At 35.6% G+C, this 24,401-nt stretch overlaps 1 protein-coding gene and 1 pseudogene across 2 annotated transcripts in view; one reads left to right on the top strand and one right to left on the bottom strand.

Moving 5' to 3' along the window:
- Window positions 1–24,401, bottom strand: part of SOS1 (SOS Ras/Rac guanine nucleotide exchange factor 1) — a 139,666-nt gene that overhangs the window by 83,121 nt on the left and 32,144 nt on the right. The window lies entirely within an intron of this gene.
- LOC119864073 lies at window positions 1,976–2,072 on the top strand (annotated as a pseudogene).

Genomic DNA, 24,401 nt, shown 5'->3' on the forward strand with positions numbered 1-24,401 from the left:
TGAGCTCCATGTTGGGCTCTGCGCTGGGCATGAAGTCTGCTTAAGATTCTCTCTCTCCCTCTGCCCCTACCCTCCTCCAGCTTGCACTCTCTCTCTCTCTAAAAAAAAAAGAAAGAAAGAAAAGAAAAAAAAAAGTCTTCCCAAGTAAAACACATATAAACTGGGGCATAAAGAATAAGATATGAAAGGCAGCACTTAAGGAAGCAGGGCTTTTACTAAAAAAGCCAGCATACAAAAAATTATAGAGGCCAAGACCAAATGATATGTTGGGAAACTTTAAGAATTGGGTCTAAGAGCACCTGGAGGGAAGGCTAAGCCTAAAGGACAGGTTTGTGTTTAATGCGAAGAAGTGGGGAGGTGAGTGACCAGAGAAGTAAAGAAAAACTGAAAGGTTTTAAACAAGACACTGACATAACTAGATCTGTTTGCTCAAGAATCTCTCTGGTATCAGGATGAAGATTGAGTTGAAATGAAGATGAGACTGAAGGAAGCAAAACTAATTGGAAGGATGGTATATAGGCTCTGGAAAAACAAACAGTGAAGGCCTGAACCAAGGCAGAAATAGGGGGAGGTGAGAAAGTGAGGAAGTGTGTTTGGACAACTATTTTGAAGGAGAGTGGGGGCAACAATGAGAACCACCAACTTAACCAGTATAGGAAATATTATAAGAGGACAGTATTTTGCAGAAATTCAAGTTGAGCACTTCAGTTTAAGGTTCTTGTATCTTATGTAGTGAAACAAAGCTGAATTTTTTTTTTATCAAGTGGTTTTGAAATTTTTATTTAGTTTTTTTTTTTGGTTGTAAAGAATTATTTGCCCTAGTAGTATTTCAAATACTCAAGTAGCAAAACTACTTAAGTACTGGGTGTTTATGGAAGAGATATATTTACTTTTTAACCTACTAGTTGTCATAACTACAGGACGTAAAGAGGGCTTATTTAATGAATACTTGCAAATAACTTAGTCCCAATTTTCAAGATTTTTCATTTTTACTAATGTTAAATGATTACAGTAAATTAACTGAAATAAGTAAAAATTATTTAAGACAACTTATCACATATTTGGTCATGTGAGCAAAATATAAATAAATAAACAATTTGAGAACCTGTATACACTGTAGAGGTAGCTTTTGACTACTACCCATGGCCCAAAAATGTATGCACAAAAATAATTAAGATAATTTAAACTGTAATTAAATTTTTAAAATAAAAGCAATGAAAAAAGATATAGCTAACATATAGCAAAAACTTTAAATTATAGGAAATATAGTCACTGAAAAAGTCTATCTCATACCATCTGAAGAAATTTTCAATTATAATAGGAGAAATTTTAAAAACATACACATTTAACTCTTCATTCAACGTTATTTTAAGATTATTTATTTACTTATTTATTTGAAAGAAAAAGAGAACAAGTAAGCAGAGCAGAAGGCAGAGGCAGAGGAAGCAGCAGACTCCCCACTGAGCAGGGAGCCCAACGTGGGGGTGATCCCTGGACCATGGAAGCTGGAAGCAAACACACTTAACCACTAACCAACTGAGCCACCCAGGTGGCTCTTCATTCAAAATTAAATTGTAAATGCCGATGTAAGCCTGGGACATCTCATTGTACCAGAAAGGAAGGAAGCTCTTAGAGGGGAATGGGTCATAACAAACAAAACAAAACAAGAGAACACAGAAATATCATGAAGAAGCTTCTCATGGGACGCCTGGAAGGCTCAGTGGTTGAGCATCTGCCTTTGGCTCAGGGTGTGATCCCGATCTAAGGATCCGGTCCCACATCAGGCTCCCCACAGGGAGCCTGCTCCTCCCTCTGCCTATGTCTCTGCCTCTCTCTCTCTCTCTCTTTCTCTCTCTCTCTCTCTGTCTCTCATGAATAAATAAATAAAACCTTAGGAAAAAAAAAAAGCTTCTCACTTGCAAAATATGGGCTAATTCAAGAACCAAATCAACCTTAACTAAAATATGTTGAATCTGTGCTCATTTGCTAGCACATATACTAAATTTGAAAAACACAAAGAAGATTAGTATGGCTCCTGTGCAAGAATGACATGTGAAATACAATGAATCTATAAAAAACCAATGAGGTCAAATGATGTTTATAAAATACCAAACTCATTAAACAGCACTGGAAATAACTGAGGCATCAATTCTTTATTCTGAAAGAATTTATATACATTCTTCTTTTCCTGTCTGAACTATGCTCTGGGATAACCAAACAATCCAAGCTGATGAGGAAATCTTCCTTACAGAAGGATTCCAGATAAATGTAAAAGGAACGCAGAGTTCAAAAAACATCCATTTGCAACTTGAACAACATAAATTCAGACATTAATCCAGCCAATGAACTGTTATATGAAGAGTTCATCTTTATAAAGAAGGGCTAAGGCTATCACCTCCTGAATCCCCTGATCAATTTTAGATAGCACCACTAAAACTGGGGTCAGACTTGATGCAGTGTGAAGCCACAGCACCACCTGTGAAGTAATCTTGCCAAAAAAGCTAAAAATAAATCTAATAAAAAATCCAGAATGTTGAACATCTTGCACAACTGTCCCAGTTCCTGCAACAAGTCAATTGGGAAAGGAGAGTCTATAAATTAAAGAAATTTAAGAGACATAACAACTACATTTAATATGCAGATTTTGTTTGGCTCCTGATTCCAATAAACCAACTGCAAAAACGACACTTCTCTGGTGCTTGTGTGGTTCAAGTGGTTAAATGTCTGCTTTCAGCTCATGATCCCAGGGTACTAGGATTGAGTCCTGAACATTGGAGAGTCTGCTTCTCCCTCTCCCTCTACTCCTCTCCATCCCCCACCTGCTCATGCTCCCACTCTCTCTCAAATAAGTAAAAAGCTTAAAAAAAATGACACTTCTCAAATGGACAAATGTGAATTTTGACTAGTATTACTAGATGACACCAAGAAACTGTTAATTTTGATAACTATGATAATGGCATTGCAGTTCTATAAGAAGAAAAATGCATACTGAAACAGGTAGGGAGGAAATGACCTCTAATGAATGTGATCTGCTTTAAAGTCCTTTGGGAAAAATAAAAAGGAAGGTGGATAAAGATGAAGTAAATGTGGCAAAAGCTAGATAACTCTAGGTGATGGACACATGAAGATTTGTTCTGCCTACTTTGTATATGTTTAAAATTTTTCTTTAAAAATATTGGTGTGGGATATAAAAATATTACATATCACCTACAGAGACTATCACCAATGCAAATTCACCGCATTCCTACTATTCCCTTTGGGAAGGTCTGGGGATGGGCCCCATGATCTGTATCTTTAATAATACCTCTGGAAATTCTTGCAAGTGATCCTGAGATCATACTCTGAGAAATACTAACATAGAAGAAAGAACTTCTAAAGTCCTAAATATATCTAGAGATGTTAAGAGGAACACTGATAGAAGATCTACAACCTGAGCTAACTTTTGAAAAATGAATGGAAATCTTCTGGGTGAATCAATGAAGAGAGCAATCTAGCAGGAATACTGCGGGTAAATACACAAAAATATGAGAGAGAATACATCCAATGCCCTGATCTTGGTTTCTAACATCATTCTCCAAAGGAGAAAGAAGGGTTCTTTGCATATATGGTTGATTCTAGGTCTGGGGACGGGTATATACAGAATGAGCCTAGAGCATGTTGTAATACTGGAAAGTAAAAAAGTGCTCAAAAACCAAAAGAGTAGGGTATGTCAAAAAGACCTAAGAGGGGAAAAAAAGAAAGAATGAAAGAAAGGGAAAAACAACACAGGAGCCAACATGAAAGAGTTTCCAATGGTCAAAGCTGGTACAATCTGAGCAAGAAAAGAGTACTGGATTATAACCCAAAGTATAAATAAATAAGTATCCATGAGGCTATCCTGATACATATACAGATAGATATATGAAACATAAATATATATTTATTTTCCGAAATAAAGGGAGATGGTCTCTTTTCATATATATATATATATGAAATATATATCATTTCCTTTATACATATATGCAACTATAAAGTTACTCCCTCCCCTATCTTTTCCATATTCTTTAGAAGCAAGCTGGGGGACGGGTACTTAATACTATCCTCTTTAGTTACAATCCATTTCTACAGCATACATAAAGGATGGGGGATGGAGGAGTAACCTTATACTGGATAAAGCTAACAAACACTACCTTGGCCAAGTGCTCAAAGATTAACATCAACAATGACAAGTCATGCTAATAACAGGTACCTTTGATATGCTATGACAAAAAAATGGCACTTTCCTTCTGTAGTTTTCCTACCAAAAACGTATGACCTCAGTCTAACCATGAGAAAATGCAAATCCAAATAGAGAAGCATTCTGCTTCTCTAGAAGTACTGACCAGTACTTCTCAAAGTCATCAAGTACAAGAAAAATCTGAGAAACTGTCACAGACCAGAGGAGGCAAGGGAGAAAAGATGACTAAATGTAATGCGGTAATCTGGGTGGGATTCTGAAGCAGTAAAAAGAACCATGTGGGAAAACTGGCAAAATGTGAATAAGGTAGTAGATTCAGTAAATAGTCATATACTTATGTTGATTTTTTAGTTGTGACATACCACAGTGACATATGGCATTAATAAGGAGAAATTAGGTAAGGGGTATACAAGAATTTTCTGTATTATCTTTGCAACTTTTCTGTAAATATAAAACTGCTGTAAAGTTTATTTTTAAAAATGTGGGTTGTGGCTGAAGTAGTACTAGAAAGAAATTTAAAGCCTTACCGTTTATATTAGAAGAGAAGAAAGGATGAAAATGAATGGGCTAAGCATCTGATGTAAAAAACTGGGGATGGGAGGAGAAAGATATATTAAAACAGCACTACCTAAAAGAAAGAAATAAAAAGCAATAATAAATAAAAAATAGGTAACTCCCTGGACCTCACACCATGCCACGTGCAGCTAGAGAGAGAAAGTGGGGGTCTGAGAACAAGGTTACAGGCCCTCACCAGACATCAAATCTGTCAGTGCCTTGATTTTGGACTCTATACCCTCCAGAACTGTGAGAAATACGTTTCTGTTGTTTATAAGCTACCCAAGTCTATGGTATTCTGTTACAGCAACTGAATAGGCTAGATACAAACTATACAGATAAAATCAAAGATGGACCAAATACATAACTGTGATGAACAAAAGATTTAGAAACCTTTAAAAAAGTATGGAAGAACATCTTTATAATTTGAGGCAGTAAAGAATTTCTTTGAAGACACAAAAAGCATAAAACAAAGAAAAATCATAATTCAATCTCTTAAATTAAGAACTACTGCTTCATCAAACAAAATACAAAAAATACAAAGCTAAGTCACACACTGGGAGAAAATAAATGGAGCACATATAATCTACAAAGGATAAATATCCAGGATAAAGAACTCTAAAGTATTAATAAAAACAAACTCCATTTTTTTTTAAATGGGTAAAAGACATGTAAAGGGATTTCACATAAGAGGAAACACAACTGCTGCATAAATAATACAAAGGTGCTCAGCTTCAACCTTGTAAATATTCGGGTAAACAGAAATTAAAACTATGAAATATAATTTCAGATCTTACTTTTTTGACAAAAATTTAAAGTCTGAGAGTATCAAGTGTTAGTGAAGATGTGAAAAAACTTCATTCATTACTGGTGGAAATATAAAACAACATAACCTTTTGGATTAAAGTTTCAGAATACTGGGGTGCCTAGGTGGCTCAGTTAAACATCTGCCTTCAGCTCAGGTCATGATCCCAGGGTCACAGGATTGAGCCATGTGTTGGGCTCCCTGTTCAGTGGGGAGTCTGCTTCTCTCTCTCCCTCTACCCCAAACCCTCCCCCTGCTCGTGCTCTCTTTCTCTCAAATAAATAAAATCTTAAAAAAAAAAAAGGTTTGAAAAAGCCTAGTAAAGCTGAATATACATATATTACATGGTCAGCATTTCTGCTTTTTATTATATTATAGATGAACTCTTTTTTTCCCCCAAGTAATAAGCTCTATGCCCAATGTGAGGCTTGAAGTCACAACTGTGAAATCAAGAGCTGCACTGTCTACTGAGCCAGCCAGATGCTCAAAGAACTCTTAAATGTGTGCAAAAATGAATAAGCACAAAAATGTTAATAGTAAGTAACGTCTGAAACGCAAAACTTGGAAACAACCCCAATGTCTATCAACACAATGGATCAATACATTGTAGTAAATTCACAAAGTGGAATATTATATACTAGTGAAAGTGAGTGAACTAAAAGCTGCAGAGTAACACAAATGGCTCTCAAAATCATAATATTGGGTAAAAACGTAAGTCACAGAATAATATAAACAATATGATTCCATTTATATCAAGTTCAGAAAAGGCAAAATCAAACTATGCATTGTTCAGAAATTTACATATGTGATAAAACTGTAAAGAAATGTAAACAATTGATTAATCCAAAACTCAGTAAATTGTTACTTCCAAGTGATGGGAGAGGACATGCAATCAGGTAGAGAAACTCAAGGGCTTTTTAAGTATTAGAAATACCTTATATCTTAAACCATGTGTTACATACATAGGTGTTCATTTTAAACTGAATGTTAGTTACATGCACTTTTTAAAATGTATGATATACTTAAATTTTTTTTTAATTAAAGGATTCTGAGTAATATTTAAAACTATTTTTTCTAGTCTTGGAAGTTTTTAAGTATTTTCTTCAGTAAATGTTATAAAATATAAATAATACATAACTTTACGAGGAAAAAATGTGTTTATTGTTAATTTGGATAATGAGTACTGAGCAAAACAAATAAACTGATGCAACTATAAGATTGACAAGTTTTGGGTTTTTTTAAAAAAAGGATTTTATTCATTCATATGAGTGAGAGAGAGAGAGCACAAGCAGGAGGAAGGGCAGAGTCTTTGCTGAGCACGGAACTGGACCCGGGGCTCGAACCCAGGACCCTGAGATCATGATGACCCAAGCCAAAGTCAGATGCTTAACCACCTGAGCCACCCAAGCGCCCCTACAAGTTCTTAATTGTTAGCAAAGAATGTTCATAGTTGTTAAGTTAAAAAGTTCTGATTTTTTTTCTTGCATTTATTAACGAGGTAAAATCCATACTATGTTCTATAGTCAGAATTTAAGTGGTTACTTGTCTGTTTTTTTCATTTTTATGGAAACATCAGTTAATAAATAGGGAAGAAATCCTAGTCTGATTCTGATTAATTACACAATAAAATCAGGTTGTACTTATTTCCTCATATAATCTCATTTTAAATTCTAAAACTGGAACCAAAATTTGTTAACTCTGGTGGAAGAAGATTTGTGTTTAGGCCTATGTATATATACTTAAGAATAAAAGGTACTATAACTTTATATGTATACGTTCCTTCTATTCATCATAGGGCATTTTTATTTTTAAATCTTTGCAAATATTTAATCCATGTTATAATTTTTTTATAATTTCCCTGATTTTTAATTCATAAATATAGCATCTGACTATTCACAAGTTTCTGGATTTTTTATTAAAAACTTCTCCATAAGGAATACTCTCCTAGGCCATATAAAAAGGATATAGAAAATGATACCTGTTTAAGAATTAATAGTAAAGTTGAAGAAAGGAAATACAAACACATACAATCATAAAATCTAAAAGTGTTGAAAAGAAAGAGCCAGAAGTGACTTTGTATCCTAAGTTCCCACCTAAGGAGGATGTCTTACAAAATGGCTTGAAAATACAATGCATCACATCAAAAAATTTAAAAAGCTGACAAAGTACTAAGAATAATCAAGTTTTGGACTAATTAAGCACGGGGGCCTGGCTTCTTTGCCTTGTTACACACTATTAGCTTTTTATCTTATTTTTAATAAAAGTTAGAGCCGGGGCAGCCCGGGTGGCTCAGCGGTTTAGTACTCCCTTCGGCCCAGGGTGTGATCCTGGAGACCTGGGATGGAGTCCCACGTCGGGCCCCCTGCATGGAGCCTGCTTCTGCCTCTCCCTCTGCCTGTGCCTCTGTCTGTGCCTCTTTCTCTCTGTGTGTTTCTCATGAATAAATAAATAAAAATCTTAAAAAAATAAAATAAAATAAAATAAAAGTTAAGAGTACTTATAGTTAAACCCTTGAGTGAGTTTGAAATTTTCACCCAGAAGCATCTTATTTCTAATTTTAATGTCTGCTCCAGGGAGAAAAGTAAACCTGAACTGACTAGTATCATGAACTGTTCAATTTATTCCATTTTGTTATTTATATCTCAATAATGAAAATCAAACTTGAAATAGGGACTTAAGCCCTCAGCTAGTATGTAGCCAAGAGACAGGATATAGTTAGGTATTTTACAAAACTTGTTAAAAATCTAAATTCATGTGGGAGCACAGCCAAATTATTCAAGCTACAGAAGGAAGAGAAATAAAATAAACACTACTATATAAACATCAGAATTAAGATTATAGACCATCTTAGCCTGATAGAATGTTTGGTTCTAAACAAAGTTCTTCTAACCTTCCTCTTACAATTCTTTCATTCATGCAACAAATATTTGTTAAGCAGCCTATATGCTCAGCAGTGTAGCAGGCATTGGGGAAAAGCAGAAAAGACAAAGTTCTAGTCCTCGCAGAACTTAAATTCTTTGGTCTAGGTTGGACTTGTGTCTTTTCCATCATTTTCCTCTGTATTTTTGGCAAAGAAAAATGAAATCTATGTTAACGAAAAAATAAAGAAGAATAGAAAAATAAGATATCTTAATGTAATAATCAAAATTTACCAAAGAAGAGCCAGAAAATCTAGCTAGGTTGTAAAGCTCCATAAAGAGGTGAAGGCCATAGAAATGGATCTAGGAAATAGTACAAACTAAGAGTGAATAAAATCTCAGTCCAGGGTAGACCACAGAGCAGTGAAGGACAGGACAGAATCTTGGTAGCACCTACCTGCAAGCAGCAAGCAGATGAAGATGAGGCAAAACAAAAACCATTGTCCAAGAGCTTTAAATGTTGCAAAATTCACAGTATTTTGAGAAGACCAATTCATGAACAATTAGCACATAATTGGTGACCTCTTAGAGTAGCATGCGCAGAACCCAAATGGCAACTCAAATGAAACTCAACAAAATGGGACTCAATTGTCTGGCCATTGTGGAATAAATGGGAAGAGAGAGAGGGGAAGAGAGATCCTAAACGCAGACTGCTCCTGGGGGGAAACTCTAGGGAAGAAAACAAAAGATGTAACTGTAAAAGTCTTAAAAAGAGATCCAAAACACAGAAGGTAAAGGAAATACCCAACTGTGAGTCAAAAATTGATTACTCTTGTTATTTCATGCATTTTAAAGGAAGACATTTTACCTATGTTGATAAAGATTTAAAAGAAATCACTTGTTTGTGTGGTAAACTTCCCATTCAACACCCATGTGCCAGAGATGAGCACACTGCCTGACACATTCATTCAGGAAATATTACTTGAGAGCCTGCTATGTTTCAGATACACAGTATACACCTAATGGATATCCTATTACTTCTTACTGGCTTTTATTTCTAATAAAGGTTTAGTGGCTAATGAGTTATGTTTTCCTTCTGTTTCTAACCAAAGTGGATATTGCACGTGTAATAAGGTGGCCAGAGATAAATAGGCAAATACAAACACAGACTGGGAAGTATACTAAATTAGACATTTTGTTTGGGGATAATCTTTTAGAACCCATTTGGGAAGAAAGCGTAAGTAAACAACAAATTGGGAAAAGGGAGGAAAAGTATGCAAAAGCTGCAAGGGTACTAACCTGCCAGCTAGGACAAGTGGGACCTCTTTTCTTGCTTCTAATAACTCTCCCTTCCCCCATTTCTGGTTTTTCTACGCACTTCCAGCAGTTCCAACAAAAGGAACAGGTCCCTGGTCATCATAGAGTAACAAGCCCCAGAATTACCTTCCCACTTTGAAAAATTTATAAAACCAAATATATGAAACAAAGATTTTCAGATATTGGGAAAAAGGCAACTCAAAACTATGATGCCTAAAAGGAAGGGAAATCAATGAGGTGACCCCTATAACTGCTCAGCTTCTGCCAGGAGGCAGTTTTCAGGTCTCTGAGCAGGGAGAGAGTAGAGGAAGGACTCAAAGGAAGCCCGGAAATCTCAAGTTAAAGAGACAGAAATCATACAGGTCAAAGTGGCCAAATATGTGCAGTAGGGTGTGAAAATGGAGAAGACTGCCCAAGACAGAGGAAGCTCTAGAGATCTGCAGAGTACTCTCAAATCTATGGCTGAGTACTGATGTGCACAAGTGAGAAAAAATTTCTCAAGGCCAGGAAAGAACCACCAAAAGGGCCGCAGACAAAACAATTCCTAGAGCTCACACAGGAGTGGGATTAGTTCATGCTGCCATCAGCCACAGTGGAAAGATCTCTTAATACATGGAATATCATGTAAAGTTCTTAAGAAAATACTACCTCAGTAGTAAAACTAAAACCTGCTTTGGATCTGCTCTAACAAAGCTTAAAGCAAGTCTCAAAAGGTAAACGTATCCTAAATAATTTAATTACTTGTCAGAACAAAATACAATACTATTCATAAAATATAACAAAATCCAGTACACAACAATATAAAATTCATTAATTTCCAACAACCAATAAAAAATTACTAGCAGGCAAAGCAGCAGAAAAATATAACCCAAAAGCAGAAGAGTTAATCAACTGAACCTGGAAAATGGTAAGGATGATGGAATCAGCAAAGAAATTGAAATAGCTAGCATAAGGCCAGAAAACACATCTCCACAAATTCAAAAACAAAACAAAAAACAAATGAAGTCACACCATGCATCTTTTCTGACCGCAATACTATGAAACTAGAAATCAGGCACAAGAAAAAAATCTGGAAAGAGCATGAATACATAGAGGTTAAATAATGTTACTAAACATTGAATGGGTCAACCAAGAAATTAAAGACATCAAAAATTACTTGGAAGCAAATGAAAATTAAAAAGCAGACAAAATCTTTGGGATGCAGCAAAAGTGGATCTGAGAGAGAATACAGTATTATAGTAATACAGGCCTACCTCAAGAAGCAAGAATCTCAAGTAAACAACCTAACCTCACATCTAAAGGAGCTGGAAAAAAAGAACTACAAAACCCCAAACCAGCAAAAGGAATAAAAATGAAGGAAATATTAAAGATTAGGGCAGAAATGAAAGATACAAAAACAAAAAAAACACAATAGAACAGATCAATGAAACCAGGAGAGATGGTTCTTTGAAAAGATCAACAAAATTGATGAACCTCAAGCCAGACTCAAAAAAGGTGGGGTGGGGGAGGGGACCCAAATCAACAAAATTACCAACAAAAGAGGAAAACTAACAACCAACATCACAGAAATACAAACAACTGTTAACAGAATATTATGAAAACCTATATGCCAACAAATTGGGATAACTCAGAAGAAACAGATAAATTCCTAGAAACATAAAACTTATCAAAACTAAAGCAAGGAATGATAAAAAATTTGAACAGACCAATTGTCAGCAATGAAACTGAATCAGTAATCAAAAAAATTTCCAAAACACCGAAGTCCAGGACCAGATGAATTCACAGAATTCTACCAAATATTTAAAGAGTTAATACCTATTCCTCTCAAACTATTCAAAAGAAAAAAATACATATGTATATATATACATATATATGAGGAAGGAAAACTTCTAAATTCTTTCTATGAAGCCATTGTCACCCTGATACCAAAACCAGATAAAGACACTACAAATGAAGAGAACCCACAGGCCAGTATCTCTCAGGTATATATGCAAAAATCCTAAACAAAGTATTAGCAAACTGAATCCAACAATTCATTAAAAAAAAAAATCATACATCATGACCACGTGGGATTTATTCCCAGGATGCAAGGGTGGGCCAATATTCACAAAATAATCAACATGATACATCATATCAGTAAGAGAAAATATAAAAATCATATGATCATTTCAATTCATGCAGAAAAAACATGTGACAAAGTACAACATTCAGGGATGCCTGGGTGGTTCAGCGGTTGAGCATCTGCCTTTGGCTCAGGGTGTGATCTCAGAATCCTGGGATGGAGTCCCACATCCGGCTCCCTGCATGGAGTCTGCTTCTCCCTCTCCCTGCATCTCTGCCTCTCTCTCTGTGTCTCTCATGAATAAATAAATCTTAAAAAAAATAAAAAGTACAACATTCATTCATAATTGATAAAAAAAAAAAAAAAAACCCTCTGCAAATTAGGTCTAGAGGGAACACACCTCAACCCAATTAAGGCCTTAAATGAAAACCCACAGCCAACATCATATTCAATGGTGAAAAACAGAGCTTTTCCCCCTAAGGTGAGAAACAAGGCAAGGATGTCCACTCTTAACCACTTTTTTCAACATAGTACCAAAAGTCCTAGCTACAGCAATTAGACAACAGTAAAAATAAAAGGCATCCAAATTGGTAAGGAAGACGTAAAATTCACTATTTGCAGATGACATGATACTATACACAGAAAACCCTAAAAACTCCACCAAAAAATTACTGGACTGATAAATGAAGTCAATAAATCACAGGATACAAAATCAATGTACAAAAATCTGTTGCATTCCTATACATTAATAATGATGTAGCGGAAAGTGAAATTAAGGAAATAATCACATTTACAGTTGCACCAAAACCAATAAAGCAAACTTAACCAAAGAGTTCAAAGACCTATACCCTGAAAACTATAAAACACTGATGAAAGAAATTCAAGATAACACAAAGAAATGGAAAGATATTCCATGCCTATGAACTGGAAGAACAAACATTGTTAAAATGTCTATACCACCCAAAGTAATCTACAGATTTAAAGCAATTCCTATCAAATACCAACAATATTTTTCACAAAAGTAGAACAAGCAATCCTAAATTCGTACGGAACCATGAAAGACCTTGCAGAGCCAAAACAATCTTGAAAAAAAAAAAAATAAAACTGGAGGTATCATAATTCCAGGTTTCAAGTTATATTACAAAGCTGCAGTACTTAGAACAGTATGGTACTGGAACAAAAACACACATCAATGGAATAGAGTAGAAAACTCAGAAATAAACCCACAATTACATGGTCAATCCATCATCAACAAAGGAAGAATGAATACACAATGGGAAAAAGACAAATCTCTTCAACAATTGGTGCTGGGAAAACAGGAGAGCTACATGCAAAAGAATGAAACTGGACCACTTTCTTGCACCATATACAAAAATAAACAAAAAAGATTTTAAAGACCTAAACCTGAGACCTGAAATCATAAAAATCCTTGAAGAGAGCAATGGCAATAATTTGTCTGACATTAGCCATAGCAACATTTTTTTTGGATGTGTGTCCTGAGGCAAGGGAAAAAAAAAACAAAAGCTACTGAGACTGCATCAAAATAAAAAATTTCAGGGACACCTGGGTGGCTCAGCGGTTGAACATCTGCCTCTGCTCAGGACATGGTCCCAGGGTCCCAAGATCCAGTCCTGCATCAGACTCCCCGCAAGGAGCCTGCTTCTGCCTCTGCCTCTGTGTCTCAAATAAATAAATAAATAAATAAATAAATAAATAAATAAATAAATAAACAAACAAATAAATAAATAAAATCTTTAAAATAAATAAAAAATAAATTTAAAAATTTCTGCACAGTGAAGGAAACAATAAAAAAACTAAAAGGCACCCTACTGGGTGGGAGGGACAGTTGCAAATGACATATCCGATAAAGGGTTAGTAGCTAAAACATTATGTACTTATACAACTCAACACCAAAAAAAATCCAATTTAAAAATGGCTAATAGACATGAACAGACATTTCTCTAAAGAAGATATACAGATGGCCAAGAGACACATGAAAAGATCCTCAACATCACTCATCATCAAGGAAACGCAACTCAAAACTATGTTGAGATATTACCTCACACCTGTCAGAATGGCTAAAATAAAAAACACAAAAAACAAGTGTGGGTGATGATGTGGAGAAACAGGAACCCTCTTGGTACTGTTGATGGGAATGGAAACTGGTGCAGCCACTATGGAAATTAGTATGGAGATTCCTCAAAAAATTAAAAATAGAACTATCGTATGATCCAGGAATTGCACTACTGGGATTTACCCAAAAATACAAAACATCCCTATGTTTATTGCATCATTATTTACAATAGTCAAACTATGGAAGCAGCCCAAGTGCCCATCTGTAGATGAATGGATAAAGAAAATGTGGTCTACACATACAGTGGAATATTATTCAGTCATAAAAAGGAACGAAATCTTGCATTTGCAACAACATGGATAAAGCTAGAGAATTTAATGCTAAGCAAAGTAAGTCAGAGAAAGACACTATATAATCTCACTCATATGTGAAATTTAAGAAATGAAACAAATAAAGGAAGAAAAAAAAAGAGACAAACCATGAAACAGACTCTTAACTATAGAGAACAAATTGATGGTTACCAGAGGGAAGGTGGGTGAGGGAATGGGTGAAATAGGTGATGAGGATTAAAGAATACATTAATCATGAAGAAAAAATAAATAAAAATAGCTAGAATATAATGTAAAGGAAAAATATGAACATGATGAGGAAAAGATACAAAAATTTATTTAAATAAAACTTCTAGAGATAAAATTATAATATCTGAAGTGGAAGATACAGTAGATTGAATACTGCAAAACAAAATACAGGGGAACTTTGAGACACAGCAGAGAAACTCTTCAAAATTAAGCACCAACGGAGGGGGGGAAAAACGACTGAAAAAAATGATAAACCTCCATGACCCTTGGGACAATACTAAGCAGTCTAAGAGATATGGAACTGGAGTCCCAGCAAGGCAGACAGAAAAAAATGTTTAATAAGGAAGAAGTTCCGCTGTGGGAGGCTGTGTTTGGGCCCCAGGCCCACCAAGAGCACTTTGGCAAGTAATGCAACAAAGCAGTTGGCTGTGTTTTAATAAGAAACTACAAGGATTTACATTTCTAGTTTTTACTCTGATAGGATTAAAACCTTGACTTATGTTTAGTCTAAGTATGTCCCTTTTCTTATATTTATCAGTGTGGGAGGAAATAAGAACATTAAAAAAAGAAAGAAAAAAGTTATTTTCTACCTCAACTGGACTCAAATATTTATTAAAGATCTGCTGTGCAGCAAGACCTTATTCTAAATGTCAGAGATTCAACATTAAATGAAGTTCACACTGAGCTTATATTATAGTAAGAAAAGGGGTCTGGCCTGTGCATTTATTTTTTAAAAATAAGAAACCTTAATTTCAGCCTCAATCCACTGAAATGAGACATCAAGTATATACAATAAAAAGGATGGGGCACCTGGGTGACTCGGTTGAGCATCCAATTCTTGGTTTCGACTCAGGTCATGATCTCAAGGTTATGGAATAGAGTCCTGTGCCCAGCTCTGCGCTCAGCAGGGAGTCTGCTTGAGATTCTCTCTCTACCTTTCCCTCTGCCCCCCCTTTCCCTACTCACAAACACATACTCTCTAAAATAAATAAATAGATCTTTAAAAAACTATGTTTAAAAAAAGGAAACTACATATGTAACCACAGTACATATGACAGTCTCTATGAATTGAACATGTCTTATTATTCAAAGTACATAAAACACTCTACTCACACATAACTAATGAATGTATCATGTAAGCACATAACTGGTGGTTAATCCAGAATTCTCTTTCCCAACAGAGCCAGGATCCCATCCTCCCTACATTTTATTGTAATTATCATATCACCCATATATTCTGCTCCTTGCCTACTACCAGTCTTCTTGCATTCTTTTACAGAAGACAGAATCCCTCCCCACATTAGGATAAATCAGAAGAACGAGAGTTCTGTTCACGTAGTACTTATGAAATGGATGAATCACACTGTTAAATTCTATATGGTATTAGCTATTTTATTATGAGTTAAACATGCTTTGTAGGATAGTATTGTTATTGGACTGAACTGTGTCCCCTAAAAATGCGTATGTTTAAGTCCTAATTCTCAGCACTTCAGAATATGGCTATATTTGGAGATGGGTTCTTTAAAGGCAACTCAGTTAAAATTAGGTCATTAGGGTAGGCCCAAATCCAATCTGTTCTTATAAAAAAGAAATTTGGACACATATATACAAAGAGGAGAGATCATGCAAAGACACAGGGAGAAGATGGCCATTTACAAGCCAAAGAGAGAGGCCTCAGAAGCAATCAAACCTGTCACAACTTTGATCTCAGACTTCTAGTCTCCAGAATTACAATAAAATAAATTCCGGTTGTTTAAGCCATCTGGTTTGTTATGGTAGCCCTGGCAAACTAATACAACTATGTATCCATTAAAAAGAATTAAAACTATGCCATTTGACAGACTTCCACAAGGTATGATTTTTTTTTTCCATAAAGATTTTATTTATCTACTATTTGAGAGAGAGAGTAAGCAACAGAGACAGGACAAGCAGGGGCAAAGGGGAAAGCAGATTCCCCTGCTGAGCAAGGAGCCCAAAGTGGGACTCCACCCCAGGACCCTGGGATCATGACCTAAGCCAAAGGCAGGCACTTAACCGACTGAGCCACCCAGGTGCCCAAAGTATTCTTAAGACAGAAAAATGTAAAGTACAAGGAATCTCAAACCATATACATGTGCATGTGCGTATATACTATATTATAAATATACATTTGTACATGAACATGACAACTGGATGAAAATATGTAATAATATAGCCTGAATTGTTAACATGGGTTAAAGGTGCTGGCAGAGGAGGAAGGGAAGAATGATGGGAGAAAAACCAACCAACCACTCTCTTCCCACCCTTCCCAAAAAACTGTACTGAAAATAATTGTGCCATTTTTATATATGTTTGTAACATTTTATATATGCATAAATAAAACTAAATTTTTCATTTAAATAAAGGTCTTATGATTGCTTTTCTGCTGTGTGTACATCAGCCATGGGAAAGACAGTATCCAAAGTCCTTTCCCACAGGAAATAACTATACACAAATTCCAAATATGTGTCAATTGCCAAGTTCATATCATCTTGCATTTGTTTTGCTTTAAAAACAATAAGTATGGCCTTCCAAAACAAATTTTTTTATTACTTTTTGTGATAACAGAGTTCCCACCAATAAAACAAATAACTGATTCAAGAAAAAGAATCTCTGATGGTTTTTTAGTTCTTCAAGCATTTTCTTAATCTTCATATTTGAGTCTTCCAAATGTGGCAGAAATCCCTGTTATCAGTGATGTCCTTGACACAAGCAGGAGCTCTCTATAAAATCCCAGTTTTTTCCCATAGCATTCCCATACATTCTATCCTTCTGCTGAAATTTCAATACCATTTGAAGAGGCATCTTTAAAGTTGGAGTAGCAATTCACAACACATGTGTGTCTACCGTCTATTCTTTGTTAGTTTTCCTAAAAATACCAACAGATGGCAGTTTGTGACTTGAATATATTTCTAGTAAGATTCACCAGTTGACTCCCCCTAACTTTGAAGTGTTAGATTCTAAAATCTACTGAGTCAAAGGCAGAAGAGCAGAAGGAAAAGCTTTTACAAATGCAAACTTCTCTAAACAGATCAGGTTCCTTGATGTCTAATTCTAAGACAGTAAATTGATTTACTAGATAAACTAAATGGATTTCACACATACAGATATTTTCTTTTCTGGAAGGTAAAATGGTCAATGTCATCTGTGAATCTATTTGTAAATTTTATCCATTTTCAGATTTTGAGTTAAAGAGGCTATATCCCAAATAAGGCACATGCACACAGGCATGTGTTCACCAGATATCGTGCTAGATACTAGGAATATAAAATAGACACAGCCCCTGCCCTCACAGACAGTAAGGCTACAGAGGGTATGTGTAAAACAGGAATATTAGAAGTAGCTTTCCCCTACTACCTTCTACTATTCTAGAATGTGGCTGAATGTCCCTGCAAGAAAACAGAATCTACTGACTCCTGGGCTCAACTGTGACAAATATATTCTTCAAAGGGAAGCTTTAGAAAATAGTCACATTTAAGGAAGACATACTAGGCACAAATGGTTGGGTGTAGAGATCACTTTGATGCAAAGGATCAGTGCCACAGAATGACAGAGTTGCTTCAGGTTTCCTGATAACTGACATTAAGTGTGAGTATTACATATTTATACTTCATAAAAATACTTCATTAAATACAATCAGTGTATCTTAGTTTTGTAAATATTAAACATTGCCAACATGGCAAGAATAACAGGGTTGTCAAATGATAAAGTCTTGTCTGCAAAACTCAAGTACTATGATTTAACAACTTCACACTTTTCAATCACAAGACAATTAAATCCATGGGATCTTTATAATAACAAGATCTACTATTTTCTTGGAGACTGCTAAGGGGGAGGAAAAAAATAACAGGAGTTGTCAGAATACCTATCTTGGAGGTCTGACTTCCCCTGTATGTATGATCTTAGGTAAGACATTAAATTTCCTAAAATTTCAAGCTTCTCTCCTGAAAATGGCAATATCATTACTCATTTCCTCAGGATACTGTGATGATCAAATAAAATCACGTATCTGAAGGCACTTTAAAAAATACAATGCTAAATAATGAGTAGTCATTATTCACATTACCATACATAGTGAGGCACAAATTTTAACAGCTGAACATAAAACACATAGATGAAGATTATATGTACTTGACCTTATCAATCTGATAGTTTCTCAGTTTTTTATTTTTTTTTAAATTTTATTTATTTTTTCATGAGAGTCACAGAGAGAGAGAGAGAGAGAGAATGGCAGAGACATAGGCAGAGGGAGAAGCAAGCTCCCCTCAAGGAGCCCAATGTGGGACTCGATCCTGGATCCCGGGATCAGGACCTGAGCTGAAGGCAGATGCTCAACTGCTGAGCCATCCAGGTGTTCCTCTCAGTTCCACTTTAAAAGATACACCAGTAAAACCCATATTATTCCACTTCGAATTATATAATCCTAAATATTGGTCATTCTTAACCTACACGAAGCATAACAATTATCTAAAAGTGGTTTTTTTTTGTTTGTTTGTTTTTTGGGCTTCTTTTTAAATGCAGCCTTCTGAGCCTCAACCCTAGATATTATGGTTCAGTATGTGTGGGGTGAAACCAAGGAACATGCTTCTTTTTTTTAACTGTGGTAAAATAAAAGTTACCACTTACCATTTTTAGGTGAGCAATTTAGTGGCGTTAAGTACATTCACATTGTTGTACAACCATTACCATTATCCATCTGCAGAACTCTGTAGCCATTAAACAGTAACACTCCATCCCTTCTTCTCTCCAGTCCCTGATAACTACTCTTTTATTTTCTGTCTCCATGAATTTGGCTATTCTAGGTATTTCATAGAAGTGGAATCATACATTCGTCCTTTTGTATCTGACTTCTTTCCCCTGGCAAAATGTTTCAGGGTTCATCCATGTTGCAGCATACAGCTGATTTCATTGCCTTTTTTAAGCTGGTAAAACTCCTAATCTTTTTTTAAGAGTATTTTTTTAAAGCATTTTTAAAAAATATTGAGAAGATAGATTTCCTGTATATTATATACCCCCCTGCCTCCACTCATGCATAGCCTCTGCTGTACCAACATCTACACCAAACTGGTACATTTGCTACAACTATATGAATCTACACTGCTACATCATCACCCAACATCTTTAGTTTACATTAGAGTTCACTCTTGGTGTTGTATGGGTTTTGACAAATGTATAACGAGGTGTATGCACTATTACAGTATCACAGACAATAGTTTCCCTGCCCTAAGAATTCTCTGTACTCTATTCATCTTTCCCTCCCACCCAACCCCTGATCTTTTAGCTATCTCCAGAGTTTTGCCTTTCCCAAAATGGCATAGTTTGGAGATATACAGTAGGCAGCATTTTCAGATTGGTTCTTTCACTTAATAAAATAATGCATGTAACGTCCTCCATATCCTTTCACAGCTTGATAGCTCACTTCTTTTCAGTGTTAAATAATATTCCATTGTCTGGATATACCACAGTTTATTCATTCACCTACTGAAGGAAGTCTTGGTTGCTTTTAAGTCCTGCCAAATATGAATAAATCTGCTATAAAATCCATGTGCAGGTTTTTTGTGGATGTAAGTTTTCAGTTCCTTTGGGTAAATTCCCAAAGTGTGATTGTTGGCTTACATCATAAGAGTATATTCAGTTTCATAAAAAAATCACCAAACTAACTTCTAAAATGGCTGCACTATTTTGCATTTCCAAGAGCAATGAATGGGAGTTTCCTATTGCTCCACATTCTTGCCACCAGTTGATGTTGCTAGTGTTCCAGATTTCATTATAACAAAGAGGTAGTGATATCTCATTTTAGTTTTATTTTTCTTTTCCCTGATGACCTATTATGTGAAGTATTTTTATTTGCCATTGTGTATCTTCTTTGGTGAGGTGTCTGTGAGGGTCTTTGGCCCATTTTTTTTTTTGGCCCATTTTTAATTGGGTTATTATTGTTGAGTCTTAAGAGTTCTTTGTATATTTTAGATAACTATCCTTTATTAGATTACATCTTTTGCAAATATTTTCACCCAGCCCATCGCTTGTCTTTTTATTCACTTGACAGGATCTTCTGCAGGGCAGAAAATTTTAATTCTAATGAAAGTCTAGCTTACCAGTTCTTTCTTTCTTTCTTTTTAAGATTTTATTTATTTATTCACGAAGGACACACAGAGACAGGTAGAGACAAAGGTAGAGGGAGAAGCAGGCTCCCTGTGAGGAGCCTGATGAGAGACTCGATCCCAGGACCCCAAGATCATGATCTGAGCCAAAGGCAGATGCTCAACCACTGAGCCACCCAGGTAACCCACCCCCCCATCAGTTATTTCTTTCATTGATCATGCCTAGTGTTGTATCTAAAACAGCACTGCCAAGATCATCTTGATTTTCTCCTATGCTACCTTCTAAGAATCTTAGTTTTGTATTTTACACTTAGGTCTGTGACTCACTTTGAATTAATTTTTGTGACAGCTGTAATGTCTGTCTAGATTCATTTTTTGCATGTGGATGTCTGATTGTTCCAGCATCTTTTTTTTAAGATTGTATTTATTTGTTCATGAGAGACATGCAGAGACATAGGCAGAGGGAGAGGCAGGCTTTCTGTGAGGAGCCCAATTTGGGACTCGATCCCCAGACCCTGGGATCACACCTTGAGCAGAAGGCAGATGCTCAACTGCTGAGCCACCCAGACATCCCATTCCAGCAACATTTGTTGAAGAAGCTACCTTTGCTCAACTGTATTGCTTTTGTTCCTTGGTCAAAGATCAATTAACTATATTTATATGGGTCTATTTTGGGGCTCTCTATTCTGTTCCACTGATCTATTTGTCTATTCTTTCACCGATACCACCCTGTCTTGATTACTATAGCTTCAGTGTAACTCTTAAAGTCAGGTAGTATCAATACTTTGACTTTGTTCTCATTCAGTATAGCCTTAGCTATTCTGGGTCTTTTGGCTTTCCATATAAACTTTAAAATCAGTTTGTAAATATCAGTAAGATAATTTGCTGGGATAATTTTCACTGATATTACAGTGAATCTATAGATTGAGTTGGGAAAAACTAACATCTTGACAATATCAAGGAGTTCCTATCCATGAACATGGAGTCTCTCTCCATTTATTTAGTTCTTTGATTTCTTTCATCAGAGTTTTATAGTTTTCCTCATACAGATCTTATGTATATTTTGTTAGATTTATACCTCATTATTTCAATTTTGGGGTGCTAATGTAAATAGTATCCATTCTTTGCTTATCAGTTATTTCTTTCATTGATCATGCCTAGTGTTGTATCTAAAACAGCACTGCCAAGATCATCTAGATTTTCTCCTATGCTACCTTCTAAGAATCTTATAATTTTGTATTTTACACTTAGGTCTGTGACTCACTTTGAATTAATTCTTTGTCTAGTTTAAGATGACTATCAATCCTATTCCTTTATTTTTGTTGTTGTTGTTTTTTAAAGATTTTATTTATTTATTCAGGAGAGACGGGGGTTGGGGGGGTTGGCAGAGAGACAGGCAGAGGGAGAAGCAGGCTCCATGCAGGGAGCCTAACGTGGGACTCGATCCCGGGTCTCCAGGATTACATCCTGGGCTGAAGGTGGCACTAGACCGCTGAGCCACCCAGGCTGCCCTTAGTCCTTTATTTTGGACCAGCCATTCTGTATCTAAACTAAGAGTTTTCAGCCTCAGCACTACTGATATCTTGAGCCAAATAATTCTCTTTTGTGGGGGGTCTGTCTTTTGTAGCATAAGATATTTAGCTGCATAACCGGCCTCTAACCATTGAATGACATTAGCATTCGTGCCCCTGCCAGTTGTAACAACCAAAAATGTCATCAGACATTGTCAAGTGTCCTCTGGAGGTGGGGCAAAATCACTGCTGGTGGAGAACTGCTGATTTAAAGCACACCTTTCCCTATCTCTTCACAGTCTACCAGGTGCAGCTGGATCTCCTGACCTCCTATAAATTTTCTTGGATAAAAATTAAATCTCCAGTAGTTCATAATTCTTCAGCCTGGCACAATAGACCTTTTCCTCACTACTGCTTAAATATATTCTGTTAAATATTCTCTTCCTTGTGCTTTCATAAACATACATTCACATTCTATTTATACCTCAACTTTTAAAAATAGCAAAATCCATATATTTATACCTTATATATCTACTGACAAATTATAGCTTCTTGAGGCAAGAGAGGAGGTGATAGATTTAAAACTTGAAATAAATTTTTACCAAAAAATAAAAGTAAGCCTCAAAAGACTTATACATTTTCAAATAAAATCTCTTTAAAAGCAAGACAAATTTAAATCTACTTGGAAGCTCTTAATTAGTTGTAAAAATGTCTCTTCAAATTACGCATTCAAGAAAAACTTCCTATCACTCAAAGTCTCCAATTAAAGCTTAAAATGAATATGACAATTTACTTCTAAATATCAACATCCTGTTATAACTTCAGAACTCTTATGAAGCTCTATTACTTCTTTTGTAAAATGTAACTTTAAAAGGAGTCTCAGCATATACAAAGATCTCAAAAAAGCAATTATCACAGAAATACTGTAATTTTTTAAATAAATGAATTTTATTTATCTTTTAAGGATTTTATTCATTTATTCATGAGAGACACAGAGAGAGAGGCAGAGACATAGGCAGAGAGGGCCCGATGCAGGACTCGATCCCTGGACACCAGGATCACACCCTGAGCTGAAGGCAGCTGCTCAACTGTTCAACAACCACTGAGCCACCCGGCATCCCTAAATAAATGCATTTTAAAAACTAACACTTAAATAAAGGTTTGTTAACTCTTACAGTAACAGGAAACTTCTTATCCTTTTTTTCTAATCTTCAAACAATCTTACAGGATAGGCAATATTTTCCTCACTGTACAGATAATAAGGGGTTATACAGGCCATTCTTAATATATGTGAATAATTTAGAGCTGGATTAAAATATTTTTATTTATTTATTTAAATTTAATTTGCCAACATATAGTATAATACCCAATGCTCATCCCATCAAGTGTCCACCCTCCTTAGCGCCTGTCACCCAGTAACCTCCCCTTCCACAACCCTTTGTTTGTTTCCCAGAGTTAGGAGTCTTTCATGGTTTGTCTCCCTCTCTAATTTATCCCCACTCAGTTTCCCTCCTTTCCCTTATAATCCCTTTCACTATTTCTTATGTTCCACGTATGAATGAAATCATATGACTGTCCTTCGCTGATTGACAGCATAATACCCTCCAGTTCCATCCACATCGAAGCAAATGGTGGATATTCCTCCTTTTTGATGGCTAATATTCCATTGTGTATATATATCACATCTTCTTTAAAGAGTTGGATTAAAATCTTGATTATTTTATTAAGTAGCTGTATGACTCTAGACAAAATATTTGACTTCTTAGTTTTCCTACTCCATAAACTGAGGATAATACCTCTATTACAATGTTAAAACAGAGATTAAATAATAAATTCAAATATGTTATAACTTCAAGGGATTATGTGTATGAATGTGCCCATAAAATTTTAAGTAACTCCCTTATCAGTTAAATGGTAATTGAAGCCCCTTCACTACACAGTGCACCACATACACAGTAAGGTTTTTTAATACTATCACACCGGTAAGTAGTGAGCTAAGTAAGTTTATTTCAGAAATTACCAATGTAGGGCACCTGGGTGGCTCAGTGGTTACGTGTTGCCTTTGGCTCAGGTCATGATCCTGGGGTCCTGGGATTGAGTCCTGCATCGGGCTCCCTGAGAGAACCTACTTCTCCTTCTGCCTATGTCCCTGCCTCTCTCTGTGTGTCTCTCATGAATAAATAAATAAAATATTTAAGAAAAAAAAAAAAGAAAGAAAGAAATTACTAATGCAACAGTCCAGGTGTTTTTGTACTATTGTACAAAAAGTATTTTAACTGCAGTCTTGAATGCTTTCAATAGAGGCA

This window comes from Canis lupus, chromosome 17 (assembly GCF_011100685.1).
Source record: "Canis lupus familiaris isolate Mischka breed German Shepherd chromosome 17, alternate assembly UU_Cfam_GSD_1.0, whole genome shotgun sequence".
NCBI classification, from domain to species: domain Eukaryota; kingdom Metazoa; phylum Chordata; class Mammalia; order Carnivora; family Canidae; genus Canis; species Canis lupus.